Source organism: Thamnophis elegans, chromosome 4 (assembly GCF_009769535.1).
Source record: "Thamnophis elegans isolate rThaEle1 chromosome 4, rThaEle1.pri, whole genome shotgun sequence".
NCBI classification, from domain to species: Eukaryota; Metazoa; Chordata; class Lepidosauria; order Squamata; family Colubridae; genus Thamnophis; species Thamnophis elegans.
This window is the reverse complement of record NC_045544.1, coordinates 93459412-93485209: the sequence shown is the minus strand read 5'-3', so window position 1 is coordinate 93485209 and position 25798 is coordinate 93459412. Positions and strand designations below refer to the sequence as shown.

Sequence of the window (25798 nt, the reverse complement as noted above, 5' to 3'; positions counted from 1 at the left end):
GCATATTGTATTATAAGTACTACATAATATTATTTAACATTTATTTCTTGGTATTTCTTGGCCTGGTTCTTATGCATAAAGAGTGATTGCACATAATTATCTTCCTCTGTTTATTCTTAACTTCAGTTCTGCAGGGTAAAGAGAGATAATGATTGATCAGAAATCATGGCTGAAACTTGGGAGATTTGAGCCTGGGCCTCTCCAGTTGTAGTCCAACCATTCTATTCCCAAGTTATTTATTTAATTAATCAACCCATGTGGAATGCTGAAACGATCCATAAACTTATCTCAGAAGGAAGAACTCAGAAAATTCATCTCATTTCTGATAGGATCCATATTTAACCCAAAACTCTAAAGTTACAATGGAATTCTAGTGACATGCTGAACATTCCAAAAGATAATCTGAATCTGAACTTCCATCAAAAATATGTTCCTAATTTAAATGCAATATTCTTTTAAATGGATGGCATGTCAACCATGAAGCACTAATTAAAAGGGGGTGGGAATCTGATAATAACTTGCAGAGAGTCCTTGAACGAAAAGGCAGACCAATCTAAGACCCTTGGGATTTTGTGTCCCTCAATCTTTTGTTATTGTAATTATTCAAATCTTTAAAAAGTGACAGTGATTCACTCATAATGTAAACTGAATACATGTTGATTGAACAAACTATGGTCTTTGATTGCCTAAACCTTGAGAGGGTGAAAGTCTCCTCCTGATCTAAATTTGGAGTTTCCTATCATGTATTAAAAAGGATGTGGTGGTTCAGTGGCTAAAACGCTGAGCTTTTCGATCAGATAGGTTGGCAGGTTGGCGGTTTGCATCCCTAGAGCCGTGTAAAGGAAGGAGCTCCCATTACTTGTCCCAGCTTCTGCCAACATAGCAGTTCAAAAGCATGTAAAAATGAAAGTAGAAAAAATAGGAACCACCTCTGGTGGGAAGATAACAGTGTTCCGTCCACCTTCTGCATTTAGTCATGCTGGCCACATGACCACAGAAATATCTTTGGACAGCTCTGGCTCTTCGGCTTTGAAACAGAGTTGAGCACCACCCCCTAGAGTCAGGAATGACTAGCACATATGTGTGAGGATAACCTTTACCTTTACTATATATTACAAATCTAGACAGCATACTAAAAAGCAGAGACATCAAGCTGCCAACAAAAGTACTTATAGTGAAGTCTATGGTTTTCCCAGTTGCAATGTATGCTTATGAAAGTTGGACCATAAAGAATTGATGATTCCTGCAAGTCCCTTGGATTGGAAGGAGATCAAAGTGGTCAGTCCTTGAGGAGGTCAACCCTGACTGCTATTTAGAAGGCCAGATCCTGAAGATGAAACTCAAAATACTTTGGCCACCTAATTAGGGTTGAGGGCAACAATTGAGGGCAAATGAAGAGGGGGACGACAGAGAATGAGGTGGCTGGATGGAGTCACCGAAGCAGTAGGCGTGAACTTAAATGGACTCCAGAGGATGGTAGAGGACAAGAAGGCCTGGAGGAACATTGTCCATGGGGTTGCAATGTGTCAGATACGACTTCACGACTAACAACAACAACAGCAACCCCATGTATCAATTGCCTTTTTACAAATAAAGAGAACCAACTATCATGACCTTTTAAAAAGATTTTAATGTGAAATGCTGGGAAATTATATACTGCTGCATCCTGATATATAACAAGCAACCGCCAATAAACAAAAAACTCTTAATTGAACTACTATGGACTTTACAAGCTGTGACACTTTGATTTTGATGAGCACAGCTTTTACATTTCATGGTGTTGAAGATGCTGCTCTAATTGTTGCAGATTTCCAGAAGGCATGTAAGATCTAAGAAGAAGAAGCACAGAATGAGATTCAAACAGAGTGAGCATAGGGACATCTAGGCCAAATGCAGTCAATTAAGTGCCACCTACTGGTGCTGCTGGAAGCAAAGCAAAAACTGCCCAAAGGCTCATATGTGATCTTATTATCTGCAGATTTGTTTCCCTCATTTTTTATATATAGCAAAGGTTCAAATGGTTTGATTCATTTTAAAATCCGGGCCAAACAAAATAATCTCTCATCCAATTTCAACTGAAGTCTCTAATTTATTCCCATTATGATTGTTTGTATAATAAGGGCATTAAGCTAACAAATGGAAATGAATAAGCCTTAGTTAAAAAAAAACCACTTACTTTGTGTTCAGTATTTTGCAGAATCATATTTGTGTATGTTTGGTCAGAAAATGGATTAGCTAGGAGAAAGTAAGTTGCTAGTCAATAAATTGAAAACTTTACAGGTGTGAAGAGACTGATGTACCCAATTAACTTCTGAATATTTCCAGATGTCCTCAAGGGGAAGATTTCTGATGAAAGGAAGTTGATGATTTGGTTGGGTTATATTAGTACACCATTATTGTTCAAGTTTACATAATGATCATTATACTGTTAAATATAATATTCATTGTCCATTGCTGCTGCTACTACTAATTCTATAGCTGAGAACAGAAGAGCAGAAACAAATAGCTTAACTCCAAAAACAGCGGAACAGGTTTTTTAACTCTAATTTGACTTATATTTTAATGGCAAAATGTGGGGGTTTTTTTGTTTGTTTGGGAGCATTTCAAAATCAAAAAATGTCTCCCTGCAAACCAATGGAGCAAAAAGCTCCTTCGTGCATTTCAGTGTATGATTTGGCTTGAAAAGTAATCAGAGGGGGTAATTTAAGTAAAAGGGTTTTTAATACAGCTTGAGAAACGTGGCTTGAAATTCTAAGCCAGGTTTTGACACACCTCTTTTAAAATGAACAATGATCTACACAGCAGAAAACCATGGCTATTGCCCAGTAGCTGTAAAACAGAAATATTCAAGATCAGGAAACAAAAAACTTTTTAACATGAAATATACCCATGATTCTATTTTTTAAAGGGGGAGGAATAATATTGAAATAAGTAACTTTTGAATAATTCTGCCTTTTCTGATTTACATTTTAATTTACAGTATGTTACTTTCCTCAGTTATGAATCTTAGTAGGATTTATGACAGCATATTACAATAGTCTGAAATGATACCTGTTAAAAAAAATCATAATTGGAATAACACTCAGATTATTTTGGCAATTTTTTTCTTCATTGTACTGAAAGGATTCTACCACAATGCTACATTTAAGGAAATGGTAGTAGGCCTTCAAAGTCTCTTCCCTGAATGTCTACGGTGGACTTTCAACTAGAAATCATTTAGCAATTTTTGCTGTTCTTTCAGCATGATGGAGAAATTTTCCAACATCTCCTCTCAATTCATGAATAGTATCTTTGAATACTTCTTCAGCTAATCCAACTGAATGGATTCATTACTCACCTTCTGGATCTTGGGAATAATTTGTAGAAAACTTTCTTTTCTTTTTGGGGAAAATACTAGTATTCCATGGGACATAACTGAAGAAACTTTGTTATGGATCACCCAAGGATTGTTTTTCCACACAGTCAGCTGCAGATCTATAGATTATAAGCTACCCTTTCAAAAGAAAGCAAACATAAAATAATTAGTAGCAAGATTAGATCAGGTATTTTTTTTCCTAACAGTGTGTCATAATCTATGAAAACGTACTTTGTATGCATTCATCTAACCAAAGTGCTAAAAAGAGCAACAGAATGTCAGGCAACTGAATTTCTTAAAGCATTTTGAAATTTGGTTGACAAATGAATATCAGTTAAAAGTTTTTAAAAAATACTTCCTTGAATTGAATTCGGTTTCTAGTCACTGCATGAACACATCCATGTAGTTTCCTTGGCAACCATATAGGATTGGTTATCATTCCCTTCTTTCAATATGTTTCTTGGATATCACAATCTAATCTATAGCTTTAAGATTTCCCGTAGCTTTCTCAATTAAGTACTTAACCAGGTCAGCCCTGCTTAGCTTTTTTTTAAATCTTCCTTTGAGTAAATACTTGATTTACTTTCTTTCTAATCTTGTTGTTATTTATTACAAATTCCAGTTGATTTGTTCTAAGTTAGCCAGCATCAGAAATGGCCAGTGACCACAGTGATTGAACTGTTTGTTCAATCCTAAAAATCAATTTCAAATGGCTGACAGTGTATCCAACATCCAAAGTGCCTTCAATCCATATTTTTGCACGATTTGCGTTCATCAGTGAAAACTTGCATTGTCAGAGATAAGACAAATATTCTGACTTTATCTAAGGCAGCTTCCTGTGATTTAGGAGAAAAATCAAAGGAATAAATATGCATGTAAATATTGATTCTTCTTTCCCAAAACAAAGTTGGCAAATACAAACATTATTTTTGATTTTAGACATGATGACACCTTTCTTATATTTTTATTAAATCCATTTCTTGGAACCAATTAGTGGAATTGGTGGTTCTGATTTCCCCTTTGGCATGAACAAAGATCCTCCCCATCAGTCTCTTCTAGGTAGAGTAGCCTTTTTCAAGGGTTATAATTCCTCCAAATTGCTGGCATTGTTTTCAGACACCTAACAGCTATTTACCATCCTTACATCTTAATCACAGAATCCATTTAGAGTGGGATTAGCAGCCTTCACATATAAGCAAAGGAAAGCCTTCCCTCAAGCACACAATGGAGGCTTAACCCTCCCGCTCTGTTGGAGATTGCAGATCAGATAATGGAGCCAATTCTGTCTTATTGAAAGGTCTTGTTTAGGCAGGGACTTTGCATCACAATTTTACCTGAGATAGATCAGGAGTAGGAATGTCAATAGCCCAAAAGGAAAAGCCAGAAGGCTGGAAGTTGCTTTAAAGACCACATACTGATAGCAAAACTGAGGATTCCATTTAGTTTCTAGCTCTTAACAACAGGCAAGCAAAGGCTTGACTTGGCAGATCAGATGGGAGGGAAGGTCTACATAAGGGTTTGGTGTTCAACAGTAGGACCTCTGAAAAAGCACTTTTGTAATATAAAGACATTGATAAACAGCAAGAATAAGCTTAGGTTGATTTCTGTTAATAACTAGATAGAATAGTATTGCATCCAGTTTTGCTCACCATATTATAAAAAAGATGTTGAGATTTGGAAAAACTGCAAAGAAGAGCAACTAAGATGATTAAAGGCCTGGTTTAGGGATGTCAAACTCACATTGTCATGGTCGACATATCGGGACATTTTTTCCCCCTTCACTAAACTGGGCATGGGCATGGCCAGCATGTGAGGCATCTGGCCTGCAAGGCTGTGAGTTTGACAGCCCTGGTCTAGAGACTAAAACATATGAAGAATGGTTGTAGGAATTAGATATGGCTAGTCTAAAGAAAAGAAGGATTAGGGGTTACATGCTAGCACTATTCCAGTATTTGAGGGGATGCCACAAAGAAAAGGGAGTCAATTTATTTTCCAACGTGCCAGAAGGCAAGATAAGAAACAATTGTTGGAAACTAATCAAAGAGAAAAGCAACCTGGAATTAAGAAGAAACTTCATAACAGTGAGGACAATTAACCGGTGGAATGGCTTGCCTTAGGAAATTGTAGGTGCTTCATCACTAGAGGTTTTTAAGAAGGGAAATGCTATAGAGTCTCCTGCTTGAGCAGGTAGTTGGACTGGAAGACCTCCAAGGTCTCTTCCAGCTGTTTTCCTGATTAATGTTAATGTTAAAAAGTCAGAATTTATCTCCTCAAAAGAGGATATGTTTACATAGTATTTCAATATAGTTATATATAGGACTTGATAGAGCCTCGGTGGTGCAGTGGTTAGAGTGCAATACTGCAGGCTACTTCTGCTGACTGCCGGCTGACTGCAATTTAGCAGTTCAAATCCCACCAGGCTCAAGGTTGACTCAGCCTTCCATCCTTCCAAGGTGGGTAAAATGAGGACTAAGATTGTTGGGGGCAATATGCTGACTCTCTGTAAACCGCTTAGAGAGGGCTGTAAAGCACTGTAAAGCGGTATATAAATCTAAGTGCTATTGCTATTGATAGACATTTAGAAAAAAATGGTAATACCTTTCCCCGAGTCAGGAAAATTCTATACTGCTGACCCCTTTGCCAAACTGTAGTCTATCTGTTAAACTTCATTGTTCCTACTTCCCCAAAGATTTGCTTTTATTTGTTATGGTTAACGGATATCTGCAAATTCCTCCAGAATGAATGAAACATTAATTATGTTCAAGAAAATCTTCCTATTTTAGTTCATATATTCAAATTCAGCTCCAGATTTAAAGTATATATAGAATTTGGAACACAAATTATAAACTAACACGATCAGCAGCACTTAAGGAAAATATATACAAAATGTTTCATCGTTGGCATTTATCACCCACAAGATTGGCTAAAATGTACCCAAACATGAAGCAGACCTGCTGGAAGTGTAAAAAAGTACAAGGGACCTATTATCACATATGGTGGACCTGCCCGGAAACACAAAAATATTGGATAAAAATTTGGAAATGGGTGCAAGAAATTACAGGAGAACAGATAAAATACACACCTGAAATCTTTCTACTGGGAATAATCAAAAGGAAATATACAAAGAAAATTAACTACATATTAACACATCTGCTAACTACAGCTAGAATAGCATTTGCCCAATGCTAGAAACAAAATAATACCCCCTCGGACGAATTGGTGATAAAAAAAACTTTGGATTGTGCAGAGATGGACAAATTAAAACTGAAATTAAAAGATAAAGAAGAGTCGGAATATTATGAAATTTGGAACAATTGGTACAAATGGCTGCAAAACAGGAACAAAATTAATTAAGCCAAAAAACAATATATATAAATATATATAGAACTGTGTATAAAGTGTGTAAATATAGAAGCAAAATATTATATACATGTACAGGTATGATGACATAACAATGTTGATGTAATGGCTATAAGGTGTTGTAGAAGGGAAAAAATAATAAAAAAATCTTTCGATAAAGTATATATATTATAAAAAGCTGAATCGCTGTTTTAAATATTATAAATTTTACCTGACTACCTTTCAAAATGAGAAGCTAAACGAATTACCTTGTAAATTGCAGAGGGTTACTGAGATGATCTTTGTGGCCCCTTCCAACTTCACAATTTAATAATTTTATGAACTCTACCCACAGATCCCCTGTTTTAAAAGACGTTACTACTGAGTAGTCAATATCTGCTTTGGCCAGTTTTTTTTCCCGGGACAAAAAACACAGACTGTCTCTTACACATAAACACTGATTAGACTTGACCCAAGAAGGACCTCAAGATCAAGAACCTTTTCTCGTCTTTCAGGGCTTCTATTTTCTTTTGTAGAAGATACAAGTTAAACTCAGATGTTATCACAACTTCAATTTAGACATCAAAGCTTTCCATCTGCCTGATGAACTCTCTCAACCTTAATCATAAGAATAATGAAATGTATAATGAAAATACTTAGATTTTCATTTTAAAAAAATCACATGCACATGTCCTAGCTGAGCTGTGTATTTTCCATGCTCTTAATGCAGGAACACACAAATGAACAATGTTACCTTTGTTGATACAAATCTCAGAGTCCACCCTGGATGAGGTAAGTCTTCTTCTTCCATATTGTAAATAGCAATAGCAATGGCACTTAGACTTACATATCACTTCACCATACTTTACAGGCCTCTCTAAGCAGTTACAGAGTCAGCATCTTGCCCTCAACAATCTGGGTCCTCATTTTACAAATCTTGGGAGGGTGGAAGGCTAATCAATCTTGAGCCATTCAGAATCAAACTCCTGGAATGAGCATTCTAACCACTGTGCCACCAATTATATATATATATCACATAATTCTAAGATTTTCATTGACTTAACAATATTAAATAAATAGCAACTATAATTACAAAACAGCATCAATCAAATTCATAATTAAGATCGTGCACATATTTTTGTATTGATATTTTTTAATTCAGCTTAAGGAAAACCATTTGTACCTTGTTATTAAACTACTGATAACGGTACTGAGTTTTGATACTGTATTTGTGGCTTCATTCTTTGTATTTGTTTGGTTTCTCTGTCATATCTTTTCCACCAGCTACTAAAATCAACAGTAGCCTTAATTTTAACTTTAACTATAGAAAAATGTAGTTCTGGCCTTGAGAAGGAGATGTAAGTGGTAAAAGATTAATCAGCCCCAAGAAAATAAAAAGGGTGAGAAAGAAATAGAAAACCTCTAACTTGACCTTGTGGTCCTTCGAAAGGGGTAGTGAAAGTTGTGGGCAGGCTTTCAGGATTCTGTTGATAGCTCCTACAACTATAAAGTAGCATTCCTATAATCCTTGCAGTGTCTGTTCTTGACCTGGCTATCTCAAAAGGATTGCACAATCTCTCATGCCCTGATCACGGCTTAACTACTGCAATGGGATTTCATGGCATTGCCCTTGAAGATCACCTGGGGGTGGTGGTTAACTGGTCCAGAATACTACCCAGAAGATTTAATCCTGCAGGGTGGGTGTGCTCTCTGGATTCCTTCAATTAAGCAATATCATCTCTCAGGATCCTGTAAGCGCAACTTCCATATAGCAATGCTTTCCCTCTGAAACAAAGTTACTAAGGAGATCTGGATGTCCCTCCTGCCCCGCCCCCATTTCTGCTGTTGTTTAAAACAGCCATGGAGACCTGGTCTCCACCTAGGCCTTTGGTGAGGGAGAGTGAGACCCTCCCTCATCTCATCATGTTCATCATCTTTTATCTTTTTTCAGTTTTATTAATTTTATTGTTATTTATTTGATTGCTGTGAGATGTCCAGAGTCATTGGAAGTTGCAAATTTAATAAATGATAATGATAACAACATCAATTCATTTTTGAAGCAGGTTAACATTGCCTTTACCTATTTCAGTTTCAAACTAATGTTTTTCCTCTCCTCCCTGCAAGGTTTTTGCCATGAATATTATCTAGGATGAGTTATTGATGAACTGGGGTTGATTAGGAACTGGGATTTGACCAGTTCCTGGTGGCTATTTTAAATTGCCATGTGCATGAAGTTGGTATGTCACTGGGGTTTTGTCTTTCATGATAATTTTGGCCTGGGCACACCTGCTTCCACTGCCCAACAAACACCTGACTAGCCATTTCTGAAGTATTTGGTAGGACTTCCACAGAGGTCTATATTGAACACTCAAACTTGCATCGTCATGTCATCAAGTGATGTATCCTGGCTTTTCTCCCCCCCTTGCTAAAATGGGGGTGGGCATGGCCAGTTCATGATGCATCTGGCCCTTGGGCCGCAAGTTTGACACACCTGCTCTAGACCTATTTAAAAATAGGACTTCTCTTATAGAGCTCTATAGAGCTCAGCCAGGTGTTGAGATTTTAATTTCACTGAAGACTGCCAACTGGGAGAGATCTGCTTATGCCATATCCTATTCCTTTGCCTCTCAGGATCTAGTCAATGTATACTATTACCTGCCCTACATGTAGTAACTATACTCCCATCCAGATACTCTGTATGCCAAGAAAGGGCAGTTTATCTAAATGTAGTATATCCACTACTTTATTCCCTCAAATAAAAAACAACAACACAGGGACAATATCCTCAGTAAGAAATTATAAACTGCCTAATTTCCCAATTAATATTCCACGGCAAATTTCCACCCCTGTCTGCTGGACAGTCTGAGTTGGGTGACCTCACTGATTTTTGAGGTTATTTTTCCTCTAGGCTAAGGAATCTGATGTAGCCACAATTAATATGGAATAAGAGATGAAATGAGATAGGTCTAAAAGAAACCCACTGAACTTGTGACTCACGAAACTGAACACAGCCCTCTAGCTGGATTGTGGCTTGACAGATGGTTTGCAATTCCCTTTTTTTAAAGTCCTGGGCTAACTATAATATCTGGTAGTTTATGAAGCCACCAGCCCTAATAATTTGGCTTCATTTGTCTGGCTGAATCAAAAGTTGCATAAGCATAAAGTAAAGAGACACACAGCCTGATGCTTCAGAGTCACACATGGCTAAACCAGAACATTGGATCTGCCTCTCCAGAGCCTTCTTAAAGTTCTCATGCAATTGAATTCATAATGTCCTGGAATGGATGCATTACTAAATACAAGGAGAGGAATCTTATAAACTCTATTTTATTAATTAAATAAAAATTTCAATCAAATGTATTTTAAAGTAAATCAGAGTTGGACTGGCTAAACCCATCATTTTCCTTAGATTTAACTACTTTTTTTGGCGTGTGGCACTAGCATAGAATGGAATAGCACATCATTCAAAAGCTAAATGTGTAACCCCATATTATACTGGTTGCATATCTTCTGATAAAACTGCTAAACAACATTTTTTATGGACATTTTCAGTCCTATTTGGGAGATCTTATCTCAAATGCCTATTTGAAACTAAGCCAGGCATCATCTTACATTCTTCCCTCTTACCTTACCAGCAAAACTCTGGTAAAGATAGAAGAAAACAGCCTTATTTATGGTATTGAAAACACCCCACTCTTGAATCCAGCACCTTAATCTTCAGAAGAAGGCTTATTCCTTTAATAGATAGATACATTTTTTCCATTATGTGGGGAAATTACTTAGAAATATTTTCTAATAGAAATAGAGATAGCTTTGAGATAGCTTTTAACTCCTACAAACATGGCATGCTTCCTCCAATTGAGTCTATAGAAATTTTTATCCATAGAATGTCTGTGATGTACAAACACCTGAATCAGTTCAGTGAATAATGAAGGCCTCTTTGTTGAAGATTATAGACTAGAATCTACCTTTACACTTTATTTATTTGTTTATCTCTTTATTTACTTAACTTCCCAATATAAGTTTGAATTAGCTGGATAGATTCTCTTCTCAGGGAGCAGTAGAAACTGAGCTACCTCACTCCTAGTCCAGCACCTTAATCAGTGTACCATATTGACTCTCCTATATGTCTAAGGACCACTTTAGTATAGTTGTTATAGCATTCAGGAGACCATGCATTTTAGTTCTCTCTTTGAATAAGAGCCAATTGGGTGATCCTGGTCCAATCACTCTTTATTTAGCCTAGCCTCATAGGGTTGAATAATGTAAGGAATAGCATGCATCCCCCACCATAAGTCAGTCAGAGTCTGTCTTTCCCTCCCCCCTTCTCTCTCTCTCTCTCCCCCCCCTCTTTCTTTCTCTCTTTCTCAGAATTCTGGGAATTAATGTCCACACATCTTAAAGTGGCTGAGATTGAGAAATATGGATGTATGTAATGAAAACTAAATCCTCCAGATTACAGCCCTGGTGTCTCAGATTAGATGTACTAAATGGTTGGCTATTAAGCATTCAAATGATTGCCTAAGCAAGGCTATTTTTATCTACATAAATAGAACACTTGGTATTCATCAATATTCCAGCCAGAATAAACTACAAACATATTGTTTCTTATGCATTCAAAAAATCATTTTTCTTCCTTTCCTTTTTTTAAAAAAAAAAAATCATAGAATTGCAAGATGACACTCTAAGCCATCACATGCAACTATCTGTTCATTAAAGGAATCAAGTCATTCCCAATTAGTGACAATTTTGATTCTCTTTGATAACATCCAGTGGGAACCTATTAACACACTAGTAAAGTTAAAATTAAAAATTAAAAAATTAAGGAGGCAATAATAAATTAAGCCTGTTAAAAGTTGGTTAAGAAAAGACTCTCATAATTGCATGCTCCTTTGAGCTTCCCATGCAAGGCCACAGAGCCATGTTTTAATCCATTTTTTGAAAGCCTGCCTTACCACTGGGGGGAAGAATATTCAATAGGGAGGGGGCAAGAGCAGAGAAGGCTTTCTTACTAGGCCTGCCAGTTGAAATTCTTTAACTGGAGGGGTCTGCAAGTTATCTACCCTCCCTGACTGGGTGGGATGGGCTGGTGTAATGAGACAAAGCTAGTTCCATGGGTAATCTGGCCCTAGGCCTTGTAGGACTTTATATATAAAGGATTTATATATAAAGGATTTTTTCAAATGACCATCAGATCATCAGTATTCTTTATACAGTATTATATTAACACACATTGATGCTAAAGAGTTAGTCATTCTACTCCCCCTCCACACCTAAAAGGAACTCTGTTCCAACTGCCAGTTGCCTTATATGGGCGTGGCCAGCACGTTATTCATCTGGCTGCGGGATGGCCTGATCACATGGTTTTGTAGCGAAGCACGAGTATCCAGCTAGTAGGTCATAATCAGTACCTTAAATTGGACCCAGAAGCAAATTGGTACCCAATGCAGTTCACAGATCTGCATTGAGGAATTACATGTGTTCTTCTTTGGATATCAATATAGCTTGTGTGGCTGCACCAGTTGAAGCTTCCAGATACTTTTCAAGGGGAGTCTCATTTAGAGCATATTAATCTTCTTAAAGGTTCCATTTGAAAATATTCTTCAATAATCTTCATTGCATCAGACTGCCCAACGTTTCAGTTTGGAAAATGACTTGTTTGGAATGTTCAAGAGCTTAATTTTCAGAAGACCAACAACAACAACAAATGTCCCTTTGAATACCTTACTCCAGCAACTCTGTGTCCCATGGAGTATAAAATGTGGTACAGACACCTACAAATGCAAAATCTGAAGGGCATTTAAACCAGCTGTCTTGAGTGTACTTAATTACATTAGTCTGGAAGAAAAATCAACAAGAGCTTATAAACAAAGCTACTGGCTGGAATTAACAGAGCAGCACATCAGGAGTTTTGGCAGGGGAAAGGTTTAGATTTGAAGGGTGAGAAGGGAAACCAGAGAAATACCAAAGTTTACATCTACACACATTTCATTCATTTCTAAACCAACCTATCTACCTACCTTCCTTCCTTCCTCATTTCCATAATGAATTAAATTAATATATGCAGTATTGTTTTTTTCAAAAATGGGGAAAGGGAAAGCCATATAAGAAAGATATAGGTATTTCCATTAAAGTTGAGCAGTTGCAGGCTTTCCTTACCTATCTCATTTCAGTCTTTATTTTTTAAAAACTGAAGAGTGAGTTATTCAAGGATACTTAAAAGAAAAAAAATCTTCATTTAACCAGTCCTTATTACTGCCTGCATTTTAAAAGTCAGAGGATTAAAACATTCACAAATTTAAAAAGTGTTCTCCTGAAGAACAGGATCATGTTTGTGGTGCTATATCAATTCCTTCAGGAAGACAAATGAAGCTTCACTGATTTTAGAAATCAGCAGAGCAGAGTGTGATAGAGAAATATATATATACTCTAATGATCAATAATAAGAAAATTAGTCAAAAAAAGATGCTTTTGAACTGATGATTTTTGGATTTGGTTACAAAAAGTACCATGGACTGTAAGAATTGATAAACTGATCCTTGATGAGTAAAGACTGACTTTTCCTTGAAATATTGATTAGTCAGCAAAAAAAAAATCGCATATATTAGACAAGTGATTATGCATTAGAAAAACAATTATGCTTGACAAAGTTGAGGGAAGGGGAAGAGAACAGATGGACAAGATCCAAGATCCTTGGAAGAATTACACCAAGTCACCAAGAACAAGATGTTATAGAAGAATTAGGTAAGCAAAGGACACAATCTTATTGATCAGTATTATGTTGTAATTAGTAGCCCCTGGGGCTTTAGCACCCAGGCAAGATCTTCTGCTGATACCTGCCCTGTCCCCACCTTAATGCTTTTATCTAGTCTAGAACTCTGCCAAACATCTGGTTCTAACCCTTCTGTTTTCCAAAAATGCTTTAATTGCAGCATCAGTCTAGGGTGTTATGAAAAATTCAACTATCAGTGCTTCTTGAATTCTGCCCCCAAACCCTGGCAACAGCCCCTGGCAGAAATGGTCCAATTATATAAAAAACTGGTGCAATTATACTCTTGAACACCTAGTGGCCTTTATTGAAAGCTAAACAGAGTCTGACTCAGTTAGTATTTAGGTAGGTAGCACCTGGAAATCTGGTTATAGGCTAGAATTGGAGATCAAAGCCACATCCCAAAAGATGGGAAAGGAAGCCATTTCTGTACTGCTGCTGCATATATACAAATATATATTCTGCTTATTTAAAAAAAAATATTCCATGAACTAATGGAAATATTTCTCAGTATCTCAGCTTCAGGGGCATGTAATGCCATATCTTCTAGTTATGCTTGATTCTTGGTTACTTCATGGACACTTTCTTTTGTTTCATTCATTTCATTTCATTTATTGATTTTGTATGCCGCCCACTTCCGAAGGACTCTGGGCGGCTTACAATAAAACAGGGAAAGCGGATAAATAAGACAATACAAGACAATACAACAATTTAAAATACGACAACATTCACAAATGAAGTGGAGCTGGATACTTCAACAGCCACCAGCCTGCCAGAACAGCCAGGACTTGGTATCTTTAAGGAAGGCCGGGAGGGTAGTAAGGGTCTGGATTTCCACGGGGAGCTCATTCCAGAGGGCCGGAGCTGCAACAGAGAAGCATTGGCTGGCAGATGGTATCCGGAGGAGGTCAAGTCTGTGCGATCGAATCGGTCTTTGGGAGGTAATTGGCAGGAGGCGGTCTCAGGTACCCAGGTCCGATGCCATGAAGGGCTTTATAAGTAACGACTAGCACCTTGAAGCATGTCCGGAGCCCAATGGGTAGCCAGTGCAGCTCGCGGAGGATAGGTGTAACGTGGCTGTACCTAGGTGCACCCACAATCGCTCGCGCGGCTGCGTTCTGGACTAACTGAAGTCTTCGAACACTCTTCAAGGGCAGCCCCATGTAGAGTGCATTACAGTAATCCAGTCTTGAGGTCACGAGGGCATGAGTGACTATCTGCAGGGCCTCCTGGTCCAGGTAGGGTCACAATTGGTGCACCAGGCGAACCTGGGCAAAGGCCCCCCGGGTCACAGCCGACAAATGGTGTTCTAAAGTCAGCTGTGGATCAAGGAGGACTCCCAAATTGCGAACCCTCTCTGAGGGGCGTATAATTTCACCCCCCAGCCTGAGAGATGGAGTAGTTAGCCAATCTTTGGGAGGGAGCATCAATAGCCACTCCATAGCCACTTGTATGTGTGTGTGCATGCTACCTCACCTCAGTGCTTTATTTTATGTGGCCAAAGAATAATAAATAACAGAATAACAGAGTTGGAAGGGACCTTGGAGGTCTTCTAGTCCAAACCCTATATCAAGTTGGAAACCCTATACCCGGGATGGCGAACCTATGGCACGTGTGCCACAGGTGGCACACGGAGCTATTTGTCAGGGCACGTGAGACATTGCCCCATCAGCTGGCGAGTGTGCATGAGTGTGCTGGCCAGCTGACTTCAGCTTTTTTAAAACCAATTTTTCACCCTCCCCAGGCTCCAGACAGTTTATAGGAGCTGGGGAGGGCGAAAAGAGCCTCCCCTGAGGCCCTCCAGAGGCTTTAGGAGCTTCCCTGAAGCCTCCGGAGCACAAAAAACTGGCCCTATGGGCAAACCAGGAGTTCGGGAATGGACTTCCGGTTTGCTCATAGGGTCGGTTTGAGCCCTCCAGAGGCTTCAGGGACCTTCAGGAGTCTTCCCTGAAGCTTCCGGAGGACTAAAAAGGACCCTACGAGCAAACCGTGACTTCTGGTTTGCTCGTAGGGTCCTTTTTAGTCCTGAAGGTCCCTGAAGCCTCTGGGGGGCCTACGGGGGTGGGGGAGGCTGTTTTTGCCCTCCCCGGGCTCCTATAAAGCCTCTGGGGCCTGGGGAGGGCAAAAAAAGCACGCAAAATATGGGAGGAGTGCCTCTCATGCGCACATGTGCACTGGGAGGGTCATGTGTTGCATTATGGGCGTGGCACTCCCACACATGACCACCCTGCACTCCCCCCCTTATGGTACACAAGCTAAAAAAGTTTCGCCATTGCTGCCCTATATCATTTCCGACAAATGGTTGTCCAATCTCTTCTTAAAAGCCTCCAATGTTGGAGCACCCATAACTTCTAGAGTTAAGTTGCTTCCCTGATTAATTGTTTTAACTGTCAGGAAATTTCTCCTTAATTCTACCTTGGTTCTCTCATTGATTAGTTTCCATCCATTGCTTCTTGTCCTGCCTTCTGGTGTTTTGGAAAATAAACTGACCCCCTCCTTTGTTGTACCTCATTAAATATTGGAACACAGCTATCATGTTATCTCTAGTCCTTCTTTTTATGAAAAGAGATGCAATTTGCTTGAATCATCATCAAAATGAGGTCAAACCTTCTCTATTGTGCCCTTGCCTTAAAGGAAATGGCTGATCCACTGCTTTGATGTAGGGTATCTGCTTCACTTTGTAATTTTCTTTGCAATTTTGCTTTAAGAAAATGCTTTTAGCACTTGAAGCATCAGTGAAGCAAAGAACCTCTTCAAAATCCCATCCATCTTTGTTAAATAACTTTACATGTTTCTTTTTTCCATTATTTCTTCCCAAGTCCTATATTCTTTCAGCTGCCTGTCAGTTATTACATTTTCCTTGAAAGCCATCCAATACAAGTAGTGTCACTTTTGAGAATCCATCAAGAAAGATTTCAGGTTTTATGAAATTCTGGTTTTTGTACTTTACTGGCAAATGTTTTAACTAAGCAAATACTTAGCAAAAAGGCAATGCAATTTGGAGAGAATTATAATGCAACTAACCATAAGTAAGTCTTAGGAAAAATATGATTTATGGAACTATAAGTCTTGTCTGCAGTTTTTGCTGTCCAAAAAGTTAATGAAAATGCAGAAAAAGAATGAGCCACACAGAGAGGGGAAATAATTTGTTTAGACATTAAGCTTATTTTGATAAGTCTACTTTCAAAAGTCTACTAAGAAAATTTGGTCAGCTTCAGAGAATGAGAAGCAAATTCAAAATAAAAGTTTTTTTGGGATAAATTTCCAGTTCTAAAGAATGTAAAAAGTTTTTTTTAAAGTGGGTACTTTAGATATTATAAACTGGGGGGGGGGGGACTTGATTGTAAACTGGCAAATATCTTCTATGAAAACAAGATTCCTGAAATATGGCAAGAAATAGATTTGTGAGAGAATTTAAAATTATGGACCTCCATAATCTTTTTTTTTAAAAAAAATCTAAAAGAAGAAACAAATTGAAGATTATCTTTGATACATTATTGTCATTGCTTGTCTTCCTTTCTTCCTTTCTTCCTTTTACACGCTTACACATGTGTTCTAAACACTTGAAAGAAATAGAAAAGGTGGTTCCTTTATTCTGTTGCCAATTCTTCCTCTTAATAACACAGAGCAGCGTATACAGAGTTATCCCTTTTTATCTTCAAAAGAACATTGTGAGGTAAACCAAGCCAAGGTTTGGCTGACATTCAGTCAGTAAGCTTTTGTGGTTTGAGAAGGTATTGTTTGTAGCCCAGGTCTCCTTGGATGAAATCCATCACAGCATCCCCACATACTACTCTGGCTTTGAGGTTAAGTCCTGATGACTGAGGAAAGTGCATCTGTTAATTTATTCTCCTATGAAGCACTTGAGTTTCAAACAAGGATATGCTACAGGAATTTTGATAAGATTGGTGAAAGGTTCACTGATGTGGGTGGTCTTCATTTATTTATAGATGTCATCTTGAAGATATTTATTATCTTTGTAATCTCTGGCAGCATCCTTTAAGTAGAAGAAAGTAGGTAGCAAAAACAGAAAAGATACAGCATCCTCCTTTTAATATTTTTGAGTGGGGACACATAATACAGGGCCCTTGGTAGGTTGACCTGATCTGCAGGAGGTGTTGTAAGTTCTCATGACTGAATTCATAGATTTTGAAGGCATTACAGCAAAGCAGGAATCACTCTTCAATCAGAAACATATTTCTTTAGTAACCGCCTCACAAATCCTGCTGGAATAGTAGGTGGATACCATGGTTGGGGAGCCTTTATAGAGCTTAGGCTGGTGCACCAGTTATAACCATATTCGACCATGAAGTCCTTACAGTGGTGATTTATGTTTCTACAGGCACACACTTCAATTACATGAAGACTCTGTGAAGATGATCCCCAAATTGTAATTGGTAAAATATAGAGCAGCTAGCAATGGGAATAGCTATTGCGATATAACATTCAATTCTCTGGTCACTGCTTTGGTTATCAATGGGTTTTTAGTTAAAACTGCTGGTTTGAATATATGAAGTCATACATGGTTTGGCTTTGGGTACCTTAGGGATTGTCTCCTCAAGATGGAATATGTCTGATTGATACATGCAAGAAGAGAGAGCATGCTTGTTGTCCCATTCCTATGACCCATTAAAGAGACATCCAAAGGCAATCTTTCTCTGAAGGGTCTACTCACTGAGGAACATCTTACCCATGAAGCAATATCCTCTTTTGTTTTCCTGAAGATTTGTTTGGGTGGGGAAGTTGGGAGAAATGGATGTGTAGGCCTTGGGCAGAGGAAGCTGAACTGGAGGGGGGATATGGAGGTAGAAGGTTCTATTCATACAGTGATGGGAAGGAGTAGATATGCTTTTATCCTGGAGCAGTTGCACCATGATCTGGTATTGGAGGACATTATCATCAAAGCCAGGATGCATCCATCCTGGTCCTCAATCTCTCAGCACTTTTCAATATTATTGACCATAGTATCTTTCTGGACCAGCTGCAGGAGTTGCAAGCAATGATTTGCCACAGTGTTCAGTCTCAGGCAGTGTTTGGGGTGGGAGTAAAGTGGTTGTTGGTCTTGGTTTTTATTTGTGGAGCCCTGAGTGGTTATCTATTATTGTTCCAGTTGTTTTCGCCCAGGTTGCCTGTGTTATTGTAAGTTTTTAACTGTTTCTAACCCCCTTGGATTTTGCATACTGCCCAGAGTCTACTAGAGCTGGCAACTATAACAAATAAAATCATTAATAAAAATCATCATCATATATGAAAGTTTCTGAGATTCCTCATGTTTTCCATATTTTGGTGAAAATGTATGTTTTATGATTAATGTAACAAACTAACATGAAATTAAAATTTTGGAGTTTTTTCTAAGCTTCACTTGCCATTTAGAATGCAGCACTTGATGCATCTCTCAGCTTGATAATCCCCTTTTTTATTACCCCAATTCATATGATTAGAAGTCACTTCAAGACTTTACATTAGGGTGGAAATATATACATGTAATTCTCCCAGCCATAATTTCTAATATTTCCTATAAGTAGATAAATAACCACAGAGTTAATATATTTTAGTACTGACTTGTATTGTAAAACTGCCTGGCATGCATTTTCTCCCATCACCAAGTATGTCTTACAAGCAGTTTCAAGGTCCACCTCCATATTAAACACAAGCCCCTTATAAATCAGGAATCAGATATGTCTCAGAATGACATGATTTCTAAGGAAAAATGACTTTGGTTCTCTTCCCAGACCTCTAGTGAACTCTTCTAGTTCTTGTAACACCACTCCCTTCATTGTGCAGGATGAAGTGAATCTAATTAACCCCTTGGGCCAACAGCTAGTAATTGATTTATAGAGATCTTCACCCTGCAAATATTACCAAGAGACCCATTCAAAACACAGCTTGGTACCCATTGTACTAACTCCTTCTCATTATTTTTCCACTGTACTGTTTTGAACATAGTTGACTTTCTTCCTCCAGTATTCTCACAAACATGCACAGGCTAGAGGAGATTAAAATGGGGTCAGGTTATTTGTGGTTCAGCGTCTTGTGGGAACACTGATTGTGTTAGTGTAGTGGAGGAACTTGTGTAGTGAATTTCCCTTAAGCCATAAAGTGGTTTATTTGTTTCTATATTATGTAAATACAGCTGTTGCATTTTGTTATCCCAGGTTATGGGATTTAATGTGTCACATGAACCCAAGTTATTAGCCACATAAAGTGACAGCTTTACTTTGTTTTTCCCATGATATCTCCAAATGATATTCTACAGATTTTCAGATTGCATGTACTCATCTGTGTGAATGTCAGAGAATGCATGTAAGCAACCAAGCCTTCATAAGTTCAGGAATAGGGACACATTCCTACTATCAAATGAATATTTGATGTATTCTTACTTTCTTCACCCTTTTATCTTTCCTTAGATGGAGACTGAAAGCCGTCAAATGATTAGATCAACTATTTAGCACAGCCATTAGCTACAGTTTTAAGCAAACAACTACTAGTTAATGCAAACCGAGGAAAAATGGGAAAGGTCTAGAATTTAGTTCAGTTCATATTTTAAAATATATATATAGATTGAACTCCATCATGTGATCATTAACTCACCTACTCATATTGTACATTCTGTGAATTACAAGTAATGAAATAATTGAAGAGACAAAGGAAATAAGATTCTGAGACATAAACAGAGACAATGGGCAAAGGTGCAGAAGATGGAAGAGGAACCTAAATTGAGTGCATACTGGGCAGTGGTGGGATTCAAACATTTTTACTACTGTGGGTTCTGTGGGTGTGGCTTTGTGGGCATGGCAACTCCCCACTCTCAAAATTTTCACTACCGGTTCTCCAGAACCTGTCAGAACTGGCTGAATACCACCTCTGATACTGGGTCAGCTTTACCTCAGGGGTCAGGAAAAAAGGAAAATATGAAATGAATGCATCGAAGAAAATGATTGGGGAAAGAGAGAGAGAAATAACAGATAAATCAGGAGTCAAGATAAGGAAGAATGGAAGAAGCATAAATTCAAAGACAGAATGAGAAGTAGGGCCAAAGAAGGTTGGAGCAAAGCTTGGTAGGAAAAGTTAAATGAACACATTCTGTTACTTAAACACATTCTTATCACCATCCTCATCACAAAATGTTTCATGAAAACCAAAACTGGGATTTACCCATTCAATCAAATATAGGTTCACTAAGCATCTCCTTTCACCTCCATCCCCACCATTCATTGTGAAGTTTGACATTATATATATAAGCATATCTTTATCCTCCCATGCAAAGATGGATTCGTTTGGTAACCTTATCAACCCTCATTTTTACTTCCTCCCACTTGCCTTACACTCACAGATAACAAGAAAACAAGAGAAACAATGGCCCCGAACATTCAAAGTCTTGTTTTTCCACCAAGATTTATTATTATGTTTTTAACCAGCAGGTCATTTTCAAGGATGAATTTTAGGAAACCATTAAAGATGTGAGATATGTTAGGAAAGCAATGAATTTTTTTATGCAATGCAACAGTGAAAAAGCAATCACTTACAAAATGTGGCAAGCGTATATTTTACAAGTGAATACAGATTAACTTCTACATATACTTTCCCCCTCCAGCCCCCTTCTTTTAATTTCAAGTTTTTCATTGGAAGATATTTTGTACCAGTCTGTGTGTTTATCCCTCTTACTCAGTGATTTCTATGCTGATTAGTATGACCATGAGTCTTACTTTATAGGGGTCAACTTCTATTTGAAGAGCTGTCTGGTCCAAGTCCGGCATAAAGATAGCAGCAGAGTGTCTGAATAGGCAGGCTGATTTCAGCAAGTTAACCTTGGCCACTTTTATTTGGTTCAGAAATAAAACAGGATTAATGGAAAGAAAAAGAAAAGTTTTTAAACAGATTTCTGGAAGCAGTAAAGCAGCACCCAGAAAGAGAGAAGAGCTATGTAAACAACATTAATGTAGACACCTCTCTGCCTTAAGACTCTTGCCCATATTGTTTAATTTTTTTTCATTTAAAATGTAGAAGTATTAATTGCAAAGATTAAATGCAAGAATCATTTTTTTATCAAAATACTTCTGGATCCCTAGATACATTTTTAGGAAATAAAAATGATAGATGACTAAAATCTAGTGCTTTGCTTGGAAAACTGACATCTCATTAAAATATTTTAATGTTATTTTAAAAGATTTTAATAACAGAGATACGTATCTAAGAATACTGGCTGATTTGGCAAATTAAATCTTTAACTACACGAGATCTGATCATTTTCAATGTCAACTGTTCCAGCAAGAATTTTGAATTCATTGTGCCTGAAAAAGATGAAAAGAATAATACAAACTGTTAAAATTTTGTTTGATAAAAATTGATGAACAAAGAATGTGAAAAGCTAATATGGAAGCAGTTTCACCTGTAACTCAAAATAGAGAAATTGGCTAAAGGGTTTGAACCTCTTTTTCTGCAAATACTGAGGAGATTCTTCACTTTGCACATCCTGTTGGCCAGACAATATTCCCACGTGGTTTACATAGACTGAGCTACTGCTGCAATTCGCAGAAATTAAACTTTCCATCATCTGGTTTTTATATTTGGAAAATGTCAACTATACTTCCTATCACTGTTGCTTCAATGGCTGAAACCTTCTGTGAATTTCAAAACACATACCGGTAACTCAGCTCTTGAGCATTTCTATTGTAAATATTGATAATGGTTTCAAGTTCTTTATTAAATAACGTTTTGAGAAAGTTGAGGACAAGTGCTATTTTTTTAATGCACTTGTGAAGATAAGAATCATAATAGTTCTTTTTGTACCCAGGAACACATGGGTTTCACTCCTTTATTTTGAAGGGGATTTTCCCAATATTATGAAACTTTATTTGGAAACACTTTCCAAATAATTTCCAAAAGGAAATTTGATTGAAGAACTAAACCCAACCAAGATACTCCCAAAACTGTACAATATTTGAAAGCATATTAAAACTTCCACAACATATTACAAATCACACTGCATTTGTTGTGTATTGCTGCAATAAATCTTACTTTCACAAGACTGCAGTTAATTGCATATTCCAGGCATCGGTGCTCTCCAAAGCAGTGGTGACATCTAATTTTTTTTGCCCACCGGTTCTGTGGACGTGGCTTGGTAGTAGGTCATGTGACTGTGTGGCTCTGGGCAACTTTTTTTCACTTTTTAAAGCATTTTTTCTTGCTAATTTGAGCAAATAGACAGGAAAAGTTGATTTAAAAAGTGGGGTGGGGGGGAAGCTTCTGATGATCGCACAGCTCAGCTGTGAGCCACGCAATTGTCGGAAGCTTTTTTTCACTTTTTAAAGCATTTTTTTTCCTGCCGATTCAGGAGAACAGGCACCTGAAAAAAAGCGGGCGGGGGGAGCTCCCAATGATCACGCGGTTCACAGCTGAGCCACACAATCCCTGGAAGCTTTTTTTTTACTACCAGTTCGCAGGACAAGGGACAATCATCCCTACCAGTTTGGCCAAACTGGGCCAAACTGGGAGGATCTCACTCCTCCAAATGTCTTGCACTTTTGGAATTTCTAACTGCTTCAATCAGTACAACCAATGGCCAAGAATGTGGGGCTGGGAAATGAAGTTTAAAACATCAGGAGAAGTTTTGGTTACCTCTCCCTTAACTAAATTCGTTGACATTTTCAAGATTTCTAAATTTCAACTCCTTTGACCAGCTCTTCTTGATCGGACTGTTAAAAAAAGGAATCTTTCATTGCAGGCAACCCAGCAATACAGTACATTGAGATTTGAGAAAGAGAGAAAGAGAGGACTAATAGCTCTGGTTTCATTGCATGGGCATGTTGATAGGAATTGAAATTCAAAATTTCTAAAGGATGCCAAATTGTCTGCCCTTGCTGGCATCATAGTTTCATGTTTTGTGGATAGTTAATCAAGAGGAAATATTGTTAACCTAGTTCTATTTTTGCTGTGTTACCTTTCCAATGTATACTTATTTTGTTCTTTGCAACCAGAAGGGCTTTCATGTAATGGTCTCTCCCTATAGCTTGCTTTATAGTCTTAGAACAGGGCTGTCATACCTCCGACCCATGGGCCAGATGCATCACGCGCTGGTGACCCCCCCCAACCTGGTTTAGCGAAGGGGGAGAAAGCCCCAATGTGTCACGTGATGATGCCGTGACACTGTGAGCTTGACACCCCTGTCTTAGAAGATGACACATAATCTTGTAAATAGTTTTTCTTCTTTCCATTGCTATCCGCTAATTAGCAAAAAACAAAATACTCCTTGACATACTCATGACTTTCATGGCAAAATCATGTCATTTTTCTGCGCAACAATATGGATGTGTTTTGCCATTGCCTTCTTTGTAATCTATGACCCAAGGATTTCTTGATGTTTCCCGTGCTAGAATTAGCCAGGCCTGACCTTACTTACCTTTTCAAGAAAGGACATGGTTGAAAAACACTATTTTTGCTAATAGATTTAAACCAGGTGTATCAAACACGCGGGCCCCCCCAGGCCAGATGCGTCACGTGCTGGCCACCCCACCCCCATTTTAGCAACAGGGGGGAAAGTTGCGATATGTCACATGATGTGTCATTTTGAATTTGACACCCCTGATTTAAAGCATGCACATACACATAACTTGCAGAAAGATGGTGTCTTTAAAAACAAAAGATGTGAGGGAAAAGATTAGGGTGGTTGCTGTGACTCTTGTCTTACATGCAATTGTCCCAATTCATATCTGCTTATAAGTGCTTACAGTAGAGTAAATAAAAATGGAAATGAAATTGCATGATACATAGTTGGTGTGATATAATTTACTTCTATTCAGGGTTTTCCACAAAGTGTGGCTAAAAAAAAAAGTATGGTGGCTCCAAAAATATGATCAAAGCCCGACTCTTTTGTTATTAGTGTCCTGTGTTCACAGTCTGAATCCAATTTGTTGGTTTTAATACATCAGCTTGAATTAAATTTTCAGGATCTAGCATCAAACATTTGACTCTCTAAATAGAATTTGCATAGTTTATTCCTCTCCAATGATGCATACAAAATGTAAATTTCCATGCTGTAGAAATCTGGAGAGATGATTCCCAGTCTGTCAGCATCTTTGCCAATGATGACTTTTAACAGTCTATTAAAAGTTCTCTTCTCTAAAATGCTGTATTATGCAATTAATTTTTTTTACAGATTGTGTCTTCACAAGAGAATATTTCTTTGTAGTAACAACAATAAAATGTCAGAGAGTAGAGGCCTTTATTTTAAATAAGTTATTTATATATTTATATATAAGAAATAAAATGGGCTGCGGTGGGATAGGGTAAAGTAGGGGGTACAAATGAAATTGCAATGTAGATTTTTTTCCCCTTTCTGATTTGGAAAATATTAACTGACACAAGTTGTGACCTTTGTTTCCAGCATTAAATCTACAGAATGTTTATGTGCAGCATTTGTCTCTTTCAGAAACTGCATAGTGTCAATTGCAGTTATTTTCCTTTGATAAATTGAAGGTAGAAGTCCATATATTCAAAGAAGCAGGCTGCAGACCGATTTGTGTCTACTAAATAAATGATCTACATTTGAACTTAAAATTTGCTGACATTAAGGATTAAACCAGACAAGTAAAGTTTGAAAACTTAGAGGAATGTTCTGTAGCTCTTGCCTTTCCAGATCAGAGCTTGATTATATGAATTAAAGAGGTTTATTCCTTACTCCAGTCCACCAACCTTCTCTGTCTCTCTTAATAATATTGTGAGATTAGAAACCAGTGGTGCAACCTCTGTTCCTGTGAATAAGTGACTTAACACATTGTGATAAATCAGGTTTGCTTTAATCGGGGTTTGTTGGGTGGATTTAGTCATCACAATAAGCCCTAAGCCATGGGTTATTAATTGTAACTATGGGTTATTATCAAATCATGCAACACACTAACCATTACCACCCAAACCACATTATTTGTAAACTCAGCCCAAGTGAGTTAACTGTTGACATATCATAGATGTATTTGGTAAATATGCAATTGGCCTTTCATGAATATATTTAGTTTAGAAAAGTATTGTAAATTTAGGCAACCTTTCTTAAGAATGTTGTTTGTTTCATATTTATCATTTTGGCTTTGCGATTGACTATGCCCAACATGTTAGCTTTTTTTGTAAGTAGGTAAACTGTTTTGTGACAGTGCCAAAATAATAGTAGAGTAAGATTAGTAAAGTAAATAAAATGGAACATTGAACTTTAATACTATTATCAGAGGAACAAAGTCTGTATCTGCTGCCTGAAAGTACAAACATTCATAGCAGACTCTTTCATGCAATTCATATCATTCTTCTCACTGTGGTAGCCTTAGGATGCAGTTCATTAGTATCCAATG

At 37.7% G+C, this 25798-nt stretch overlaps 1 long non-coding RNA gene across 1 annotated transcript in view; it reads left to right on the top strand.

The window, feature by feature from the left end:
* Nucleotides 1-25798, top strand: part of LOC116506981 — a 31485-nt gene that overhangs the window by 4242 nt on the left and 1445 nt on the right. The window contains exon 2 of the long non-coding RNA XR_004255118.1: nucleotides 7425-7486. This is a non-coding gene — a long non-coding RNA (uncharacterized LOC116506981). The remainder of the gene's footprint in view (nucleotides 1-7424; nucleotides 7487-25798) is intronic.